Genomic DNA, 19,673 nt, shown 5'->3' on the forward strand with positions numbered 1-19,673 from the left:
ACTTGTTTGGTAAATAGATATAATCGAAAGCATATAATAATGCAAAATATATTATTCAAATTTTTAAACTTTGTATAATTATATATTTGTAATATTTACAAAGTCACAATATATTTTCTGCTTCAAAAGCATATCGAGATAACAGAAAATTATATGATATAATATTTTGATATTATATCAGATATCGAGGATAGAATGGGCCCCTCCATCGCCCAATCCCGTGAGAACGCAACCACAATATGTTTTTTTCGTCTCTCCGATTTTATTGCAAACGGGATATTTGCATTGAGGCATCTTTTTCCAACGATATTCATTGCAATATAATGATAAATTTATCAGATAATGATAATTTTTTTTTATTTTGGAAAAGGCAGCAATTTATTTTCTGCTACAATTTTAAGAAAATGTTGCCTCATGTATTCCACGTTATTGGAATATTTCTCATTAGAAGGATTTCCTCCTAAGACTATAGTTGTAGCGAAAGCTGCAGCATAAATTCCACAACATGTGCCATCAGGTTGTACTTGAACATTTTCAAATATTATATTATTTGCACTTATTTGTGGATAACGACGATGAATATAATGTTTTTCTTTAGACACCAATTTATCATATGTACAACTGGATAGACTGTCGTACACTCGAATTTTGGTGCCGTCAAAAAATATACATCGCCAATGATCACTGCAATTTCCTCTAATAATTTGTAAGCTGTTGTCACTACGACTTGCTTCAATTATATGAGAATATTCCAAATATAGCACATTTTGTGTTTCAAAAGGAGAATTATCTCTTATGACGCGTAAAAATAGGTCTAATGATTCGTCGTTTATTTTGCTATATTCAGGTAATACGTTATCTTTTACTAAATAAAAGCAATCGAATTATCGAGAAATTCTTTTTGTCTTGCCATGTCGTCATCAGTTAGCTCTTCTTTATTTTGTGAGTAACTAACAACGATGCAATCGTCATCTTGTTCTGCACTTTTCGTCTTCTATATTACATTGTCGAAGACTTTTCCGATTTATTATTTTTTTGGCTACTTCTTGTTGAGCTTCTATTATATATCTTGGATTTCTAATTGGCATATGTCTATTATGCCGACTATCCAAGATTTCTGGAAGCATACAATCATAATAAAAACGTGTTAAAAAGGGCAACATTTGATAACTCCAAAATACATTATCCCTATTTACACGTATCATTTTCAAGCTTTTTGGCGTCCACACAGCGAAAATACAATAATCTCGCTGCGTTATATTTAACTGGCCTTGAACTTGATAGAAAAATCGGTGATTCCGATTCATTTTATCTGGATTGTTTTTCTCAAAGATGCCTTTTAGTTGAGGCAGCGTCTTTATGGCCTCTTCCGCTGTTAAATGCTCAGCTAACAGAGGACATTTTATTTCTACCAGACTATTTTCATCTATGAGAATAGTATAGCTAGGCCGGTTCTAAGCCACGGTCCTCTGAGGGGGGGTGAGGGGCGAGGGGAAACCGGCGCGGGGGGTATGACGTCACGGGGGGGACGTCACGGGGGGATATGACGTCACGCGGGGGGACCGCGGCGGATCGGTATCCGCGGAAGCTGCGGGAAAGAGGGAACGCGAAGGTACGATGCCGCGAGTAGGTGTGACAGAGATAGCGCGAGGCGTCCGCAATGTGTAAGAGAGGGATAGCGCGAGGCGGTGCGAGAGAGAGAGCATACGCGAGGCGGTGCGTGAAGGATAGCGGGAGGCGATCACAGGCACGAGGGAGAAAGATTGCGTCCGCATTGGTGTTGGAAAAGGATGACGTTCGGCATGTACCGATGAGATAGCGCGAGGCATGCATGTAGAAAAAGGAAAGAAGAAGGTGCTAAAATAATTCGATATTTTTTAAAATATAATAATAATTTTATTTAAAAAAATGTGTATATATATACAAATGTGTGTGTGTGTGTGTGTGTGTGTGTGTGTGTGTGTGTGTGTGTGTGTGTGTGTGTGTGTGTGTGTGTGTGTGTGTGTGTGTGTGTGTGTGTGTGCGTGTATGTGTGTGTTAAATTAATAAGAAATAATTAAAATGATAATAAAAATAAAAATATAAAAATATAAAAATAATAAATATATATATATATATAGGGAGCGCTCCTTCTGAAACAGAAAAACATTATATTAATATAAATTTAATTTTTTTTTTAAATAGATACAATTAATTCTTCGAGTATTTCAATGTTGTTCTCACCCATAACAAGACGTCAGCTATGTTTTACATATCAAAATCCCAATCCTTGGACATCACTGTATAATGATCTCGCAGACAATGATCCAAATCTATTGTACGAGATTTCTTCAAGCCGATTGCTTGACCTTGCACCATTTGTACAATTGAAGTGAGAGGAGTGTTTGTCGATAGCGCCGGGACACGGACATCTAAGCGTTTGTATTTTTTGCGTAACGAATGTCTTAAACTTTCAAGTCGCGCGATTCGGCTAGCCAGCGATTGAATTCCATGCCCCTGTTGTAACATCTCGTGTCGGTACTGTTCTTCCAACCACTCAAGACATTTAAGGCATGTTCTTTCCCATAACTCACATGCACACACCGAGTTCACCTGTATGAAATCCTCCCATAGAAATTGTTCTAATTCCGCAAAATGTTCGGAGGCCTCCATATTTCCTATTTAAGTCTTTTCACAACACAAGTTTCGTCCAGCTTATACAGTGCAAATTGGGCACATATTGCAGGGCATTATCTGGTACAGCGGTTTTCCACATTCTCCGCAAAACGATCCCAGGATTAGTTCATAAATTGCACTTTCATGCTGTCGCACAACACGAATATTCGAAAATAAGTCTAAAATACGCATAACACAGCATGTGCAAATTTTTTTATTGTTTTCACTTTTATAATAAAAGTATATACAGCACATTTTTACCGCACCTAAACTATTTATTTCAACTCGGTTTAAAGTACGTTGATTTATGTCCGTAATAACACTACTGCAATCACTATTGTAATCGGAATCCTCCGAAAGTATGCGGTCTTCGTCTGATGAATCATCCGACAAATTCACAATTTCCATCAAGTTGTCATCTTCGAGAATGACATCCTCATCTTCAATAACAATAACTTCTTGATCAGCCATAATACATATTGTTAAGATCGTCGTAAGGATGAAGACGATTGCGTATTATAACGTTACACACTCCTCTCGATTATATATATTTTAGTTTCATATCTTTTGTCTCCTTCTAACTGGAGTATCACATCTCATCTACCTCATCATTTTTTTACATCTTTAACAGAGTGTGTCGAGAGAAAGATTTAAGTTTTGCAGACTGTGCATATCTATTACATCGTTTTATTCATACATAAAGAATGGGATAAATAATTAAATTCACAGATAATTGGTAAAATAACTTATTTATTACAAGCCTCGTGAAGAATATCATTTACAGCACATGTCAATAACTCGCAATCTATGAGCGATTCGCTGTTAAACATATCACTTTCATGTATAGTTTTTGCAGCGTCGCATACATTAGCGATATTATTCTGTTGTAAAACAGTTACAAATTGTTTCAATTTTTTTTTTACGATATGCGTATTTTCACATAATCAGTAATACATATGATTTATACATTTTTCAAAATCGAATAAATAGAATAGAGTTGGCGGTTTCATATATAAAGAATTATTGGATAATCCTATTTTTATAATATTTGAATCAGATATTTTAACCACTTTGAATGTTAAATCTCGAATCCGCAATGGGATTTCAGTCGATTGTAGAAGCCGTTCAATATCCGCACGTTTCTGCATTAGCGATTTCCACGTTTCAAAAGGCAATATTATTTGATTGCCTCAAGAACCAATTCCACGCAAGATACAGCTCCAACGTTTATTCCAATGTCCAAATATTTGTACGACGTCGGGGTTAAGGCGTATCATCTTCCGAGTATACGAACCGCGCGACGAGGCTCGGATGATATGCTAGGGAGTAAAAAAATATTATTTATATAAATATTTAAAAAGTATAAAAATATTTAAAATGTATAAAAATTCTTCAAGTTAATTAACTTACTTGTTACATTTCTTTTTCTTACACGGTGAAGTCTCATCAGCATCTTGAATCGGAACGTAATAATTCATGCGGCTTCCTTCAGTGGGATACATTTTTATATGAACCTTTCGCACAAGTGGTCGATGCAATGAATCCATGCATGCACTGAACGTATTAAACATATTTAAAATATGTATTAGCGTTGCAAAATTGCAATGTGGTGGGGATTATTGATGACGCGATATTTTTTTTTCAATTTTTCCATTCAAGCGCCGATATATGGCTGCTTCGCGATGACATCTTCACCAGGTGTGAGATTTAGCCGAATGCACAAAAATGCAACGTAATATAAAATTTTCAAGCGCCGATGTGCGGCTGCTTCGCGATGACATCACCCATAGATATCAGATTTCAAACGCGCGTGTCAAAACATGACAATATCCTAAAATATAAGGATAATCCTCATGATTAAATTGCACTAACATTGGACAGCTGCATGTAATTTGAAACTTTTGCGATACACCTGGGATTTGACATCATCTCTAGACGACAAAATGCAATAATCGACATTAGTCAAAATGTACGTGACAAATCGCGAAATAAAGATTTAGTTGATACACATGATAGAAAGAGACATCAAGATAGAATATAAAATCGGGGTAAAGAGGCACACCCTGTCAGTATTTTTGCATAGAGTTCCGAGACAAGAGCTGTTAATAAGCACATCTTGTTAGCAAAAATTTTTGGCATAAATTTGGAAATATGGCGAAAAACAATGCCGAACGAATTCTGCGCGAGCAATCTGCATGGGTAAATTCGATAGAGGAGTACGTTGCGTGGGAGCAACGATGCGACGAATATATCGAATCATTGGAAGAGCAAAGCCGAATCAAACGTCCACGATTATCGATTGAGATTCGACAATCGTTGATTGCCCGAATCGCACGACTCGAGGGATTGAAGCACTCGTTACGCACGCGTTTTGTACACGCGGGTGCAGAATGCAGCACGCGGCAACACGGATTGATTTGGCGAGAGATCGATACGGCGTTCGAGAGCCGCATATTGACTATGCGGTTATAAATCATAATCACATCGAGCCTCGCCAATTTTTCGAGGATGCTAAAGACATTGTGCTCGAACACGTGCAAACCATGCTGAAAAAACACTTTAATGTGAAAATTAATACAGTGTTCAATGGTGAATTTGTGACGGGTGATAAACGCGCAAATAAAAGTATCAATACGAGAAACTATGAACTCTTTCGCACATCCGATTTACGCGAATGGTACGAGCAGCGCGTTGTCGAGCCCACTCTAGCATCGCTCGAAGAATTTCAAGAACGCGATAGCGGGTGGGCATTATCGCGAATACTCGATTTAAATGTAAATATAAATAAATATAATCCATTGCGCGCGGGATGTCACATAAAATTACCGCGAGAAATAACGATGAAGAGAGCAGTAATCAACGTGCAATCTAATGACAATGCGTGTTTCGCATGGTCTGTGGTCGCCGCTCTATACCCAGCTGAAGATCATGTTTATCGGGAATCTTCGTACCCGCATTACACGACAGTGCTGAATCTCCAGGACATTGAGTTTCCAGTGAATGTGAATCAAATTAAAAAATTCGAACATGCCAACAATATCTCAATCAATGTATATAGTATCGAGGAAAAAAACATTGTCCCGATACGTCTGAGTGAGTTGAAAAAAAACAATCACGTCAACCTGTTGTACGTGGAAGACAACAACGTTGGACATTTCGCGTGGATTAAGAATCTATCCCGCCTCGTGAGCTCGCAATTGAGCAAAAAAGAACACAAGAAATATATCTGCGATCGGTACGTATATATTTAATAAATTATATTACAGAAATCTTTGAACAAAAATTAAAAATTATTTTTTTTACAGATGTTTGCACTACTTTGGCGTGAACGACAAGTTACAATCACATACGGTGGACTGTCGAGAGTTGAACGAGTGCGCTATCCGATTATCGAGCGATAAGGACAAGTGGTTCGCGATCAACAATTATAATCGGAAAGAACGGCTTCCTTTCATCGTATACGCCGATCTGGAGTGCGTTTTAAAGAAGAGAGGAAGAAGACAGAAACTACCAACATCGCAAAGTATTTAGCATAGCATATTATGTACATTGTTCGTATGATAATTCGTTATCCGCGTATCATTCTCGTCGCGATATCGCGATTGCATATCATGGTTCGTCGAAGAACTAGTGCTAAAAACAGTGCTAAAAAATTTAGCACTGCGTGTAAAAAATATTTTATCAGCTAATGTCCCCATGGTAAATTTAACATGATGAATGTGAAAATTTTCATAGCGCGACACAATGTCACATTTTCGAGAAACCATTCGTACAAGACGATACACGCGTACGCGATCATTGCCATCTGACCGGGCGATACAGAGGTCTCGCGCATTCAAATTGCAATTTAAATTATAAAGATTCTTTTTGCATTCCAATAGTTTTTCATAATTTATCCGGTTACGATGCGCACTTCATTATCAAGGAAATAGCTACAGCTAAAGGGAAATTGAAATACTTCCGATAACAAAAGAAAAATATATATCATTTACGAAAAATGTTAAACTTGCCGAAGAGAAATCAAAACATCATATTAAATTGCGTTTTATCGATTCGTATAAATTTCTTACAACCAGTCTCGATAAATTGGCATCATTCTTGAATAATGACAAACTCACAATTTTAAAATCTGATTTTCAAAATTTACCAAACGATGATTTCAATTTATTAACACGGAAGGGCGTCTTTCCGTACGAATATATTGACTGCGTCGACAGGTTGCAAGATACGTGTTTACCACCGCGCGAATCACTTTACAGTTCCTTGACCGGTGACACGATATCCGAGAGCGATTATGCGCACGCCGAGAACGTGTGGAAGCGGTTCTCCATTCGAACGCTGGGCGAATATAGCGACTTGTATCTCAAAATTGATGTCTTGTTATTAGCAGATATTTTTGAAAATTTCCGCGAGAGTTGTATTAAAAGTTATGGGCTCGACCCCGCGTATTACTACACTCTTCCCGGATACACGTGGGATGCCATGTTGAAGCAAACAAATATTACATTCGAATTGCTTACGGATATCGACATGGTTTTATTTATTGAACGCGGAATACGCGGTGGTTTGAGTCAATGTTCCAACAGATACGCACATGCTAATAACAAGTATATGCAGTCGAACGATCCATCGAAACCTTCAACGTATCTCACGTACTTTGATGTAAATAATTTGTACGGATGGGCAATGTGTCAACCATTGCCCTATGCAGATTTTCGATGGGTCGACGACGTATCCAATTTTGATACATCATCGATCGCGCTCGATTCGCCTATAGGTTACATCCTTGAAATCGATCTCGAATATCCGCAATATGTTCACGATGCACACACTGACCTACCGTTTTGCCCGACACGCGACAAACCACCTGGTAAGCGGCAGGATAAGCTGCTCGCAACCTTATACGATAAGAAACGTTACGTAATACATTACCGCAACCTGCAGCAATGCACGCGACACGGACTTCGCGTTACAAAAATACATCGAATATTACAGTTTTCGCAATCTCCATGGCTTTGGAGTTATATCGAACTTAATACACAATTCCGAACACTTGCGAAAAATGATTTTGAAAAAAATTTATATAAATTAATGAATAATGCGGTATTTGGCAAAACGATGGAAAATGTGCGCAATCACGTTAATATTAAGCTCGTGACACATTGGAATGGAAGATATGGCGCAAAGGCGATGATCGCAAAACCAAATTTTCATAGTAGAAGCGTGTTTTCGGAGAATCTGATCGCCGTTGAATTGCGCAATCTCGAAGTGAAATTTAATAAACCAATCTACGTGTATGTGTATACTCGACATATCCAAGATATGTTTGTACGAGTTTCACCACAATTATATGATACCTATGTATCGAGAGAAATGTAAAGTCATGTACACCGACACCGACAGTCTCATATATCACATCGAGTGTGAAGATGTATATGAGAATATAAAGCGCAACGTCGACAGATTCGATACCAGCGATTATGCGGTGGACAATGTGTACGGTATACCGCTCGCGAATAAAAAGATACCGGGTTTAATGAAGGATGAAAATAATGGCGCCATCATGACCGAATTCATCGGGCTTAGGGCAAAAATGTACGCGCTGCGAGTAGATGGTAAAAAAGACATGAAAAAGGTAAAAGGCGTCAAGAGTAACATCGTCGCGAGAACGATAACGTTCAACGATTACACGCGGTGTTTGAACAAAGAGATTGTATTGACGCATCAGCAGTCTTGTATAAGATCTAAATTACACGAAGTATACACTATTCGCGAGACAAAAATTGCTCTAAGTTCGTACGATGACAAGCGGTATATCGTACCTCAAACCACCAAATCCCCATGCTACCGTGGGGACATTACAAAATACCGTTGTAAATAAAAATCATGTATATTTATTGTAAATAAAAAATTACGTATATTTATTGTAAATTAGAATTATATGTATATTTATTGTAAATTATATGTATATTTTATAAAGTATACAATTTTGTTTATATATTTGTAAAATATCTTTAATATTATGTATTATTGTTAACATATTTATAATATATTATTTTTATGTATCCAAGAATTGTGTGTTGCATCAAATCCCAGTCATTTCACATAAACCTCGTTGCCCTTTTTGCGTATTATCTTTACCACGAGATGTATGTCAGGATTGGCAACGCGTTGTAACTCGTATTCATAAAATCCGCCGGCGACGGAATTTCCGTGCAAATCTTTGTGTACATAGGTCACGGGATTAGTTCTCTGCACTTTAACGATTTTAAACACTTCGGTTGACCAATTTGGCGTGTAACCTTTGTCAAAGATGGTCTTGAATTTACTCACGCGTACCGGATCGCTTACTTTGAATCTTGCCGGTGCCGCAATCTTTACGTTGTTGTATACTGTATTTAAAAGTTTATCGGCGATCGCGGGGGTAACATCGATAGGTCTCATACCGATAGTGCGATGTTTTCGCGCATTGTACTCTCTAACGAGCCGGGACAACGCGTCGATCCACTTGTAATTTCCATTAAACGTAAACATTTTCCACATATTGCTCTTTAACGTTCGGTTGAATCGTTCCACAGCCGAGGCTTTCATGGTAGAGTACGTCGAATAATGATTAATGCTGTGTTTCTTCACGAGTTTCTGTACATTTGCGTTGTAAAATTCTTTTCCTCTGTCGGTTTGAAAATTTTTCGGACATCTTTCATCGTCTCTAATTATCTTTGCGATAGCATCAGCCGTCTCGTTTCCACTCTTACTCTTGAACGGTACAGCCCACGCATACTTACTTAACACATCGATAACTGTGAGTATGTAGTTGTAGCCTTTGTTGAATCGTGCATATGGACGCATCTCGACCACGTCCGCCTGCCACAAATCGTCGTATCCGCGTACTATAACACGTCTACGTGGGAAATTTTTTCTCACTGGAGCATGCAATTCTTCCACGAGCAGCTGTTTTTCAGAGGTCTTTTGCGACATATTTGATCGAGACATAATTTGCAATAATGAGATAATTCCTCCACATATATTCTTTATATATCTTTCTTCTCCTGCGCTGAATTAGATGTAGTCTGCGAGTGAGTTGCATACCGAAGCATTTTCTGCATTTCATCCATCATTATTTGCAGCGTTTGCACATTCGTCTCGAGCGAGATTATTTTTTTCTCAAGTTCTTCCTGTCTGTCCTCCAAAAGCTTGACACGTATTTCCACGTACTGTTTGTTTGCTGCATCAGTATCATCTTCCGGTTGCGCTACGTGTCGTATCTTGCATGATCTTGCGTCAAGTCGGAGGCTGTCTGACACAGAGCGTTACCGCGCACGTAATTTCTTAGTAATCCATTCCATTGATAGTATGAGTTGTTGGGTGTTCCCAACGATAATCCAAATTTATTAATCGACATTTCGATACAAACAATAATAACAGACTGACTTGTTTCGCAGACGCATAGATTAATTTATAATAAGGCCAGCTTCGTAAAGTTCCTCGATAATTGATAATATTTCATTGTCGTGGGCATTGTTGCCGGCTTGACGCGAAGCTTCCAGCAATCGCAAGCGATGTACCAACTCGTTGGGATCATTCCAATGCACGTAATCGATCTTATTATCTTTTAACGCCATAGCGCGCGGTATGTTTATACCTCTTCCAGCTTTTTTAGTAGAGATTAATGGTGCTATTATATTTTTATACTTGTATCCCTTGTTACACTGGATTACGCATATCATTGCCACGTCTATGCGCATTTGTCGCCAGTAATATATTTTTGTATTTAATTTTATCATAATCATTGTATACGTCACCGTCGGGTATTCTCTTGAAAATCAACTCATAGAGACCTGGTGTTCCCACGTATCTTATTCCACCGATAATTATATTGTCATCTTTATCCACATCAAAAATTTTATCACCAAGCATCATTCCTTCGTTGCAAAATTTAACATTGTAAACATAATCCATACTGTTATTTTTATCTTGGCTCAAAATAGCTCCAACATATTTTTGCCCTAGTGGACCCAGATGTGTGCGCAATATATTTTGACCCTCGGACGTTTGTAATTGATGTTAAACTGACGTCACAAGCGTTTCAGGTGTGGTTTCGAAAATTTCTTCCACATACGGAGACGATCTTTCGTGCAATATTTGACTCGATTGTACATCTTTTATCGGAGTAGAAGTAACCACATTCGATAATTGTTTCATTCGCTTACGTTTCGGTTGATTTGGAGTAGAAGTTATTAGCGAATCGTTCAATGATATATTTGACCTTGTTCGCTTTGTTCCAAACTCTTTTTTCAGATGCTTGTCTTCGAGCATACTCGATGGTTCGATTTTCGCTTCACATTAGATTCCACATTGATTGTATTTTCGACAAGTTGTTTTAGAGGTTCGATAATTGGTTTAAAGTGCCTCTCCAATGCGACGTCTTCCTCCACCGGTTTTTAAAAAACGATATTTTTTGCGGATTGATTCGCTCGTTTTTACAATCTCTCTCGCAATCTTCTCACGATCGTCACTGTCAATCGTCGTCGTCATGTTGCGCTCGGACGAAAATTTTTAGACGTTGCTCGATCGACGTATCGATAGCGACTAACCACTTTACGGTATTGCAAAATCGTTAAATCCTTTTCAATATCTTCCATTAGTCTGTAAACTGTCTTTATCAATCACTACAAATCCATACTTGTGTTGCCAGCATTTCTGACAGAATGCGCGAAAATCGCCGTAAGACATGTCAGTATTTACATGATCGTTGTATATATGTTTCAAGTTTGTACCATCTTGTTTAAATAAAATCAGTAAATTTGCATTGTCCCGTATAAGATGCTTGGGTATCTTGGCATACGTTTGACAAAGATGGAAACAGTCGACGCTCGAGTGTCGACCCATTGCAAAGTACTCTCTTATCGTATCTTGCTTATCGCACGCCACGTCGTCAAAGATAAAAATGGAATTCGGAAGCGCCTCGCTCGGTGGAATTCCGTCACTATTATTAGAGAATGTAAAATAACCAATTTCATCGATCGATAATAACAAATTTTCCAAGTATTGATATTTCGGTTGTTGAAGTGATTTCGAGTATACGTACACATTCTCGAAATGTACACCGTGTGGACTTTCTATCAAACTTATCAACACGTTAGTCTTACCGCAATTCGAAGGACCACAAATGATACCGCGTATAGTAGTCGGCAGCATCTTTCCATGCTTGCGTATTTCTTTCTCGGACGTTACTCGTGTTTTATCGTCAAAATTTATCACTTTGATTATCGTCGCTTGTCGCGCGAACCGCATGTTTGCTCTCGCGAATCTCAAATCAGATTTTGGAAAATGAGTCATCGGGGCCCTATTTATAGAGGCGCACCGAATCGAAACCGCTCAGTCTTAAAAATGTTTCTTCTTCTATCGGTTGACAGCGATATTCTCGAGCTTACCACCGAGCAGTTATAGATTATCTCCAAGATTGTTTTACTGCGAGACTTTGGTAGCTACGTGGAACAATTGTGGGACAAGCTTCCCGAACATATAAAAGCTGACTCAGAGGTTCAACAGTATCGTCGATGCACGCGACATTATAATTTGTTGCGGCAGCAAACACATTTCGACGGTCCAACACCGTTAATAAAAAATTGTGACAAATGTCAACAAAAATTATAAGAGGTAGCGGTTTGTTAAATCGTGCGATAAACGCACTTCCTATTGAATTACATATTCCAGGATATCAGTTTTGCGGACCGGAAACTCATTTAGAAACACGATTGGCTAGAGGCGATCGAGGTATCAATCCATTGAATGCCGCGTGTCGCGAGCACGACATACCTTATTCCCGAAGCAACGATCTCGGTCAACGACACGTTGCGGATATTATACTCGCCACGAAAGCGCGAACGCGTATTACCGCGAGAGATTCGACTTTTGGCGAAAGAGCAGCCGCTACAGCTGTTTGGGCGGCTATGAAGGCAAAGACAAAATTCGGTATGGGGCTGAAAACAAAAAAATCATCGATGAAGAAAAAGACTTCGAAAAAACGAATACTTCCTATAGCCAAGCGCGGTGGTATCTTACCAATTTTACCATTATTGTGAGTTCTCGGTTCGTTGGCTGGCGGAGCAGCGGGAATCGCGAAAGCGGTGAACGATAGCAAGGCGACGCAACGTCAGCTCGAAGAAATGCAACGTCATAATCACGCCGGAAGGTCACGGACTTTATCTCGCTCCATACAAGCGTGGACGAGGGTTCTCAACAGCAACCAAGAAAAAAAAATGTCAAAATAAAAATGCCTGCCGGTGTAACAACCAATGTACAATTGGAACAGCTTGCAAGACGTATGCATATACAATTTTTTAGAGGTGTTTTCATGCGCAATAATTTACCGATAAACGGTGTACGACGAAATGAGAGCGGTATCGTCAATTTGGATGACGTCGATGGTTCCGGTACTCATTGGGTTGCGTATGCAAAGAGGGGAGATCGTGTAGTATATTTCGATAGTTTTGGAAATCTGCGATCGCCCTAGGAATTAGTGCGATATTTTGGACAGAATGTTGCAAATATAGAATACAATCACATGGCCTATCAAAATTATAATCAAAGTATATGTGGGCAATTGTCTCTTCGATTTCTTCAAACGGTCGATGATCGATATGAATTTAAAGCCTGACAATTCACCGTCGCGACTCAGTATTCGTTTGACAGTGTTCCAGCATGTCGCTCACACTTACGTTGACCGGCAAGAGTAGCGTTCTTGCTGTAAGCTACTTTCCGGCTATAGATTTAAACGATGGCGATTACGAGCTTGGTTTAACGGACTTTGAAACGTATCATACGATATCGAACGTGAATTCTTGGAATAATAAATTTTATTTTGATAACGACGATAAGGAAATTACGATTCCCGAGGGATCGTACGAATTACACGCTATAAACGAATATCTCCGACACGTAATTTTATGACATCGACGCGTAGTTGATTCCAACGATATTGTTGATGGCTGTTGTGCCTCCGGAGAGGCACGGTAGTTGGGATCGTTTGCCGGAAGGAATTTGGGAATTCGGGCTCCGCCTGAGAACTTCACTGTTTTTATTTGTTTGAAGATTGACACCTTTTCAGTTAAATAAATATATTAATATCTATTTTATTTGTGACTTGATTACAATGTTTCCGCACTTTCGCTCGCGTCGCGTATCACGATAACGGATATCTTAACGTGCGCGTGTCTAGAATCGAGTTTCGGTCTCGAGACTCGCCTCTCGCTTCTTCGTATATATTTCTGCCGACTGCGTGGCTATTCAATATTATAATAATTATTGATACTCGTTTTGACACTCGCGGTTGTTAGAGATATTGCTCGCGTAAAGGAATAAAGATTGCCCGCGTAATATTAATTAATGATCAAGACTGCCCGCCGTTCGTTAGCGGTGGGCCTTTTTATTAACTCCCTTTGGCTACCCGGGAGGGGGTCGTTTAGCGACAAGGCTGTGTGTCGTGTCGCTTGATTTTGGCAATATCCGGATGCAAGTTAAGAAGTTCTAAGTAGAACTTCTTTGCTTGCACTTTCGCAATTTCTTTATTCCTTTTTATTTCGCTTTTAAGTAGGGCTTCTACGTTGCATTTTCGCAATGTCCTTCTTCCGCTTGCCCTGATTTCCGCGTTTTCGCAATGAAATGATTGCACGGTCGCTCGGGCTTAGCGCGTGGCTCGCGTTGTCAGCGCTTTGTTCGGTCAACGTAACGTGATCTGTATTCGCGTTACACGTTGGGCAATCATATAAAATAATATGTATTTAGAATAATATATTTAATAATTCGTGTATAGCCTGTTCGGGCTATAACAATGGTGAAGAACACGATGAATATCCAATAACGCTTCGCGCTAATCATAATACGCCAAAAAGTGAAATCAAATGTATCTATAGAATAAATTTTAGTAAACCAGGCAACGTTGGATCGTTGTTGGGATTCTCGTCGAATCGTATATTACATCCTCGGAAATGGCACGAATCGGATGTACCGGTAAATATTATTAGCGTAAATATTATTCGTATAGGACTTCCGTTTCCGGTACGTAGAGTGTGACACGTGTGTATGTGGAAGGTGCTGTTTGACGGTGGTTGAGAGGAGAATTAGAGGGGTGACGAGAGAGAAGGGTTGAGTGAGAGCGAGTGGCGGTGAAAGAGCGAGTGAAAGAGTGAAGGGAGAACTAGGAGTGAGAAGGGAAGGGAATAAAAGGGCATTTACGAGCCGGCGGTTAGGGGCGAGTGGGCACGGAGTATAGAATAGGTAGAGCGGTAGACGCGACGGAACGCTAGGGAAACAGCGCGCGATAGGGAAAAGTGGGGGTAGCGCTAGTGAGCGGCAGAGCACGAAGCAAAGAGAGTAGATAGAGAGGAAACAAGGACAGTCAAATAGAGAAGAGAAAAAGAATATAAGTAGAGAAAAGGAAACAAAACAAAAAGCTGAAAAAGGGAAACAAGGATAGATAAGCAGGGGAGAATGGAGAAAGGTGGGATAAAGCACTCGAAAGAGAGAAAAGGAAGTGTAGGAGATATATCAGAGTTTTTGAAGAAGAAGAGAGAGAGAGAGGATAAGAACGGAGAAGAGTCTATTTCTAGATCAAGTAAAATCATAGTAAGATTACCAAAGCAATGGGGGAGAGAAAGGAGGAGGATAGAGAGGGATGGGAGAGGGAATTGAGGGAGGAATTAAGAAAGGACATAATAACAGGGATAAAATTGCTAGGAGAAGAGATAAGAGGGGATTTAAGAGAGATCAAAGATGGTTTAGTGGGGCAAGGAGAAGGGATAAAAAAGGAATTGGAAAAGATAAGGGAGGAATTTAGAGAGAGGGAGAGGGAATGGGAGGAAGAGAGAAGGGAAATGAGAGGAAGGATAGAAAATCTGGAAAGGAAATTAGAAAAATGGATAAAGGAAGGGAAAGGAAGAGTAGGAAAGGAGGGCAAGGAGGGAGCAGGGGTAGTAGGAGAAGGTGAATTAGAAACAAAAATAAAGGTAATAGAAAGAAAATTAGAGCGGAAGGAACGAGAGGATAGAAAGAGAAATATAGTAATTAGGAGAGTAGAAGTGGAAAAAGGAGACGTAAGAGGAGGAGTAGAAAAGATCTTGGAAATACTAGGAGTAAATATAAAAATAGAGAGTGTGAAAAGAGTTGGAATAATGACGGAAGGAGAGAGAGGAATGGCGGTGGTGACGTTAGGGAGCATGGAACAGAAAAGACAAGTTATGGAGAATAAGAAAAAGTTGAGGGGAAGAGAGGAAAGGATAGAGGATGATTTAACATGGGAGGAAAGAAAGATTAGATGGAGGCTCAGGGAGATAGCCAGGAAAGAGGAAGGAGAAGGAAGGAGGGTACGGATAGGTAATGGGGGATTGCAAATAGATGGCAAATGGTGGAAATGGAATGAGGAAGAGGAAGTATTGAAAAGTGAAAGAGGGGAAGTGAAGGGGGAGAGAGTAGGTTATAGGAGAGAGTGACAGGGGGAATAAGGGGGAAGGTAGTTGAGAGGGGACTAGTAATAGAGACAGGGGAGAGGGAGGGGAGGACAAGTGGAAGAGTAATAAGGGGGGGAAGGAGAGGAGAGGGGGAATAGAGAGACGTGGGGGAGGGCGGTAAGGAGGAAGAGATATGGAAAATGGCTTTCTGGAATGTAGCAGGTTTAAAAAACAAAGATAAGGGTTTTTGGGATAGGATTCATAGTACTCATGGAGACATGGGTGGACGAGAAAGGATGGAGGGAAGTAAAAAACAAGTTACAGAAGGGTTTTAAATGGGGGGTACAATACGCGAGTAGAAAGAATAAAAAGGGAAGAGCAATGGGAGGAATGATAATGGGGATAAGAAGGAAATGGGAAATGGAGATAGGAGAAATTGAAATGACGGAGGAAGGGATGATGACGGGGACATTGAAAAGAGGAGGGGAGGAGTGGAGAATAGTGGGAGTATATGTGAACGAGGACTTAGAGAGGAAGATAGAGGGTTTAAAGAAGTGGATGGAAGAGAGAGAGGAGGAAGGAAGGAGAATAATAATAGGAGGTGACTTTAATGCCAGAACTGGAGAAATGGGAGGAAGGGTAAATTTGGGGGAGGAGGAGGAAATTGGAAAGAATAGGAACTCCAAAGATAAGAAGAGTAATAGGGAAGGGAGGAGATTGGTAGAGGTGCTAGAGGAAACTGGATGGAGTATAATAAATGAGAATATAAAAGGAGATGAAAAAGGGAGAATACACGTATACCGGGGGAGGGGAAACACGGCAATAGATTATGTATTAGGAAATGAAGGGATATGGGAAAAAATAGAAAGATTAGAGATAGGAGAGAACATAGACTCGGATCATCACCCGGTGATTTGCTGGATAAAAGGAGAAGACAGTTGGAAGAAGAAAAGGAAAGGGAGACAGAAAGGCAGGAGAGGGGTTTGGAATGAGGAGGGGAGAGAGAAATTTAGGAGGGAAATAGGAGAAATAAATATAGGAGGGGAAGAAGGAGGGACGGAAAAGGAGATAGAGAAAATGAATGAAAGGATAAAGAAGGCCTTGGAAGAGAGCGAGAAGGGGGACGGAAAGGAAGAGAAAAGAAAGGGGGGTGGTGGGATTTTGATTGATTGATTGATCTTTATTAGCTTTCTCAGCTATTTGTAATACAAATCTAGTTTACATTAATTACAATATACTCCTTTAACATTCGCTTAAACGGCACAATTCTTTCATTCCGCTTTATTTCAGCTGGCAAGGCGTTATACATTTTCACTCCTTCGTAAAACATACTCTTTTGCGCACTCCTTGTTCTGCGATATTTTATTGCAATATCCCCAGCTTGTCGTGTTTGCCTTTCACTCTCATTTCCCACAATTTCTAACCTATTTCTTAATTGCTCCGGTAACATGTTCCTTAAAACCTTAAAAATAAATATACACACATTATAATATAGCCTCTGTTTTATGGACATAAACTGCAGCGCTTGCAGCATACGCTCCACTTTGGTATGTCTATCACATTGCAATATGATCCTCATGGCCCGGTTTTGTGCTTTTTGCAATTTACTCAGCTGTGTTTCTCCCATATCAATTAACAGCGTCGCACAATACTCAAAGTGAGGTGCTATAATTGTCTTATATACAATACATCTAGTGTATGCCGATATATAATTACCTATTCTATTCAAAAAACTCGTTTTTTTCCCTATTTTCTTTAGCATATAATCACAGTGGTCCTTAAATCGTAGTCTATCGTCAATAATTATGCCTAGGTATTTCATTATTTCCACACGTTCAATCTCAGTTCCATCCAAACATTTCAATGTTATATTACCTCGCAGTTCTTTTCTTATACTTCTAACAATCATATATTTCGTTTTTCTTGCATTCATTTTTAACTTATTTATATTCATCCACTCTTCTACTATAGTAAATGCCATATTCATTTTGCCCTCTAATTCCGCGCTGCTTTCTCCAGTTACATATATTAACGTATCATCTGCAAACATTTTTATACTACATCCTTCTGGACAGATTTTTATTATATCATTTATATATACTATAAATAATAAAGGTCCTAATACAGATCCTTGCGGTACTCCATATTCTGTGGTCATTAATTTAGACCATTTATTGTTAAATTGAACCTGCTGTGTTCTATCCTTTAAATATGATCTTAACCATTCTATAACCATTCCCCTAATTCCATATTGATATAATTTCTCTAATAATCTTTCTCTATCTATTGTTTCAAAGGCTCGCTTAAGATCCATGAAAATTACCCCTACCATTTTTGCCTCACTAACTATCAATTTCCACTCATCAATGACTGTTTGAATCGCTGTTTCACACGAATACTGTTTTCTAAAGCCCGACTGATGTTCTGTTATAATACAGTTATCTTCCAAATATGTTTCAATTTGCTTTTTAACTACTAGTTCTAACACTTTTTCAAATATTGGTAACATATTTATAGGCCTAAATTCACTTGCTTTTCTAGCTTTCTCTATATATAAGGATAAGGAGTGTATAGAGAAAAAGAAGGAAGTAAGGCTGAAGTTGAGGAAATGGAGGAGAGGAGAAGAAGAGAGAGGAAGGTATAGAGAGGAAAAGAGAGAATACAAGGAGATGTGTGAAAGGAAAAAGAAAGAGGAGGGAGAAAGATTAATAAGGGAAGCAGGAGAGGCGAGAACGGAAAGTAAAGTATGGGAGATAGTTAATAGGGAGAGGAGGAAAAGGAAAGGAGTAGAGGAAGGGATACAGATGAAGGAATGGAAGGAGTATTTTATGGGGCTATTAGGAGGAGTGGAGGAAAAAGTTCGGAGAGGAAGAGGGAGAAGGAATAGAAGAGAGATGGAGAGGGAAATAGAGTGGGAAGAAATAAATAAGATTATGAGTAATTTAAGGTTAAACAAAGCTATGGGGTTGGATAATATACCAAATGAAGTATGGAGATACGGGGGAGAAGATATAAGGAAATGGGTATGGGAAACGTGTAACAAGATATGGAGAGGAGAGGGATGGCCAGAGGGATGGAAGGAAGGGATAATAACACCGATTGTGAAAAAAGGAGAAGGAGATAAAGTCACGGATTATAGAGGAGTGACGCTTATGTCAACGCTGTATAAAATATACACATCGATTCTGGCAGAAAGGTTAAGAGAGGAAGTAGAAGAGAAAGGTATAATACCAGAGAATCAGACAGGATTTAGAAAGGGAAGATGGGTGATGGACAATATATATGTATTGAATTATCTGGCGCAAAGACAGATTAGTAGGGAGAAAAAGAAATTAATAAGTGTGTTTATAGACTTGAAAGCGGCTTTTGACTCAGTAGACAGGGGAGTGCTGGTAAGAGCCTTAAGGGAAAGAGGGGTTAGAGAGGGACTGATAGAAAGGATAGAAGAGGTGATAGGGGAGACAAAGAGTAGAGTGAGGATAGGAGAGGAAATAAGTGAAGAATTCTGGACGGGTAGAGGAGTGAGACAGGGTTGCCCATTAAGTCCGATGTTATTTAACATAGTAATAG

At 39.2% G+C, this 19,673-nt stretch overlaps 1 pseudogene; it reads right to left on the reverse strand.

Annotated features, from left to right (window-relative positions):
• Window positions 1–356: 356 nt before the first annotated feature.
• Window positions 357–19,673, reverse strand: part of LOC138943815 (uncharacterized) — a 33,668-nt pseudogene continuing 14,351 nt past the window's right edge.

This window comes from Polyergus mexicanus, unplaced genomic scaffold (genome assembly GCF_030449975.1).
Source record: "Polyergus mexicanus isolate NDT 795.1 unplaced genomic scaffold, iyPolMexi1.0 SCAF_44, whole genome shotgun sequence".
Taxonomy (NCBI): Eukaryota; Metazoa; Arthropoda; class Insecta; order Hymenoptera; family Formicidae; genus Polyergus; species Polyergus mexicanus.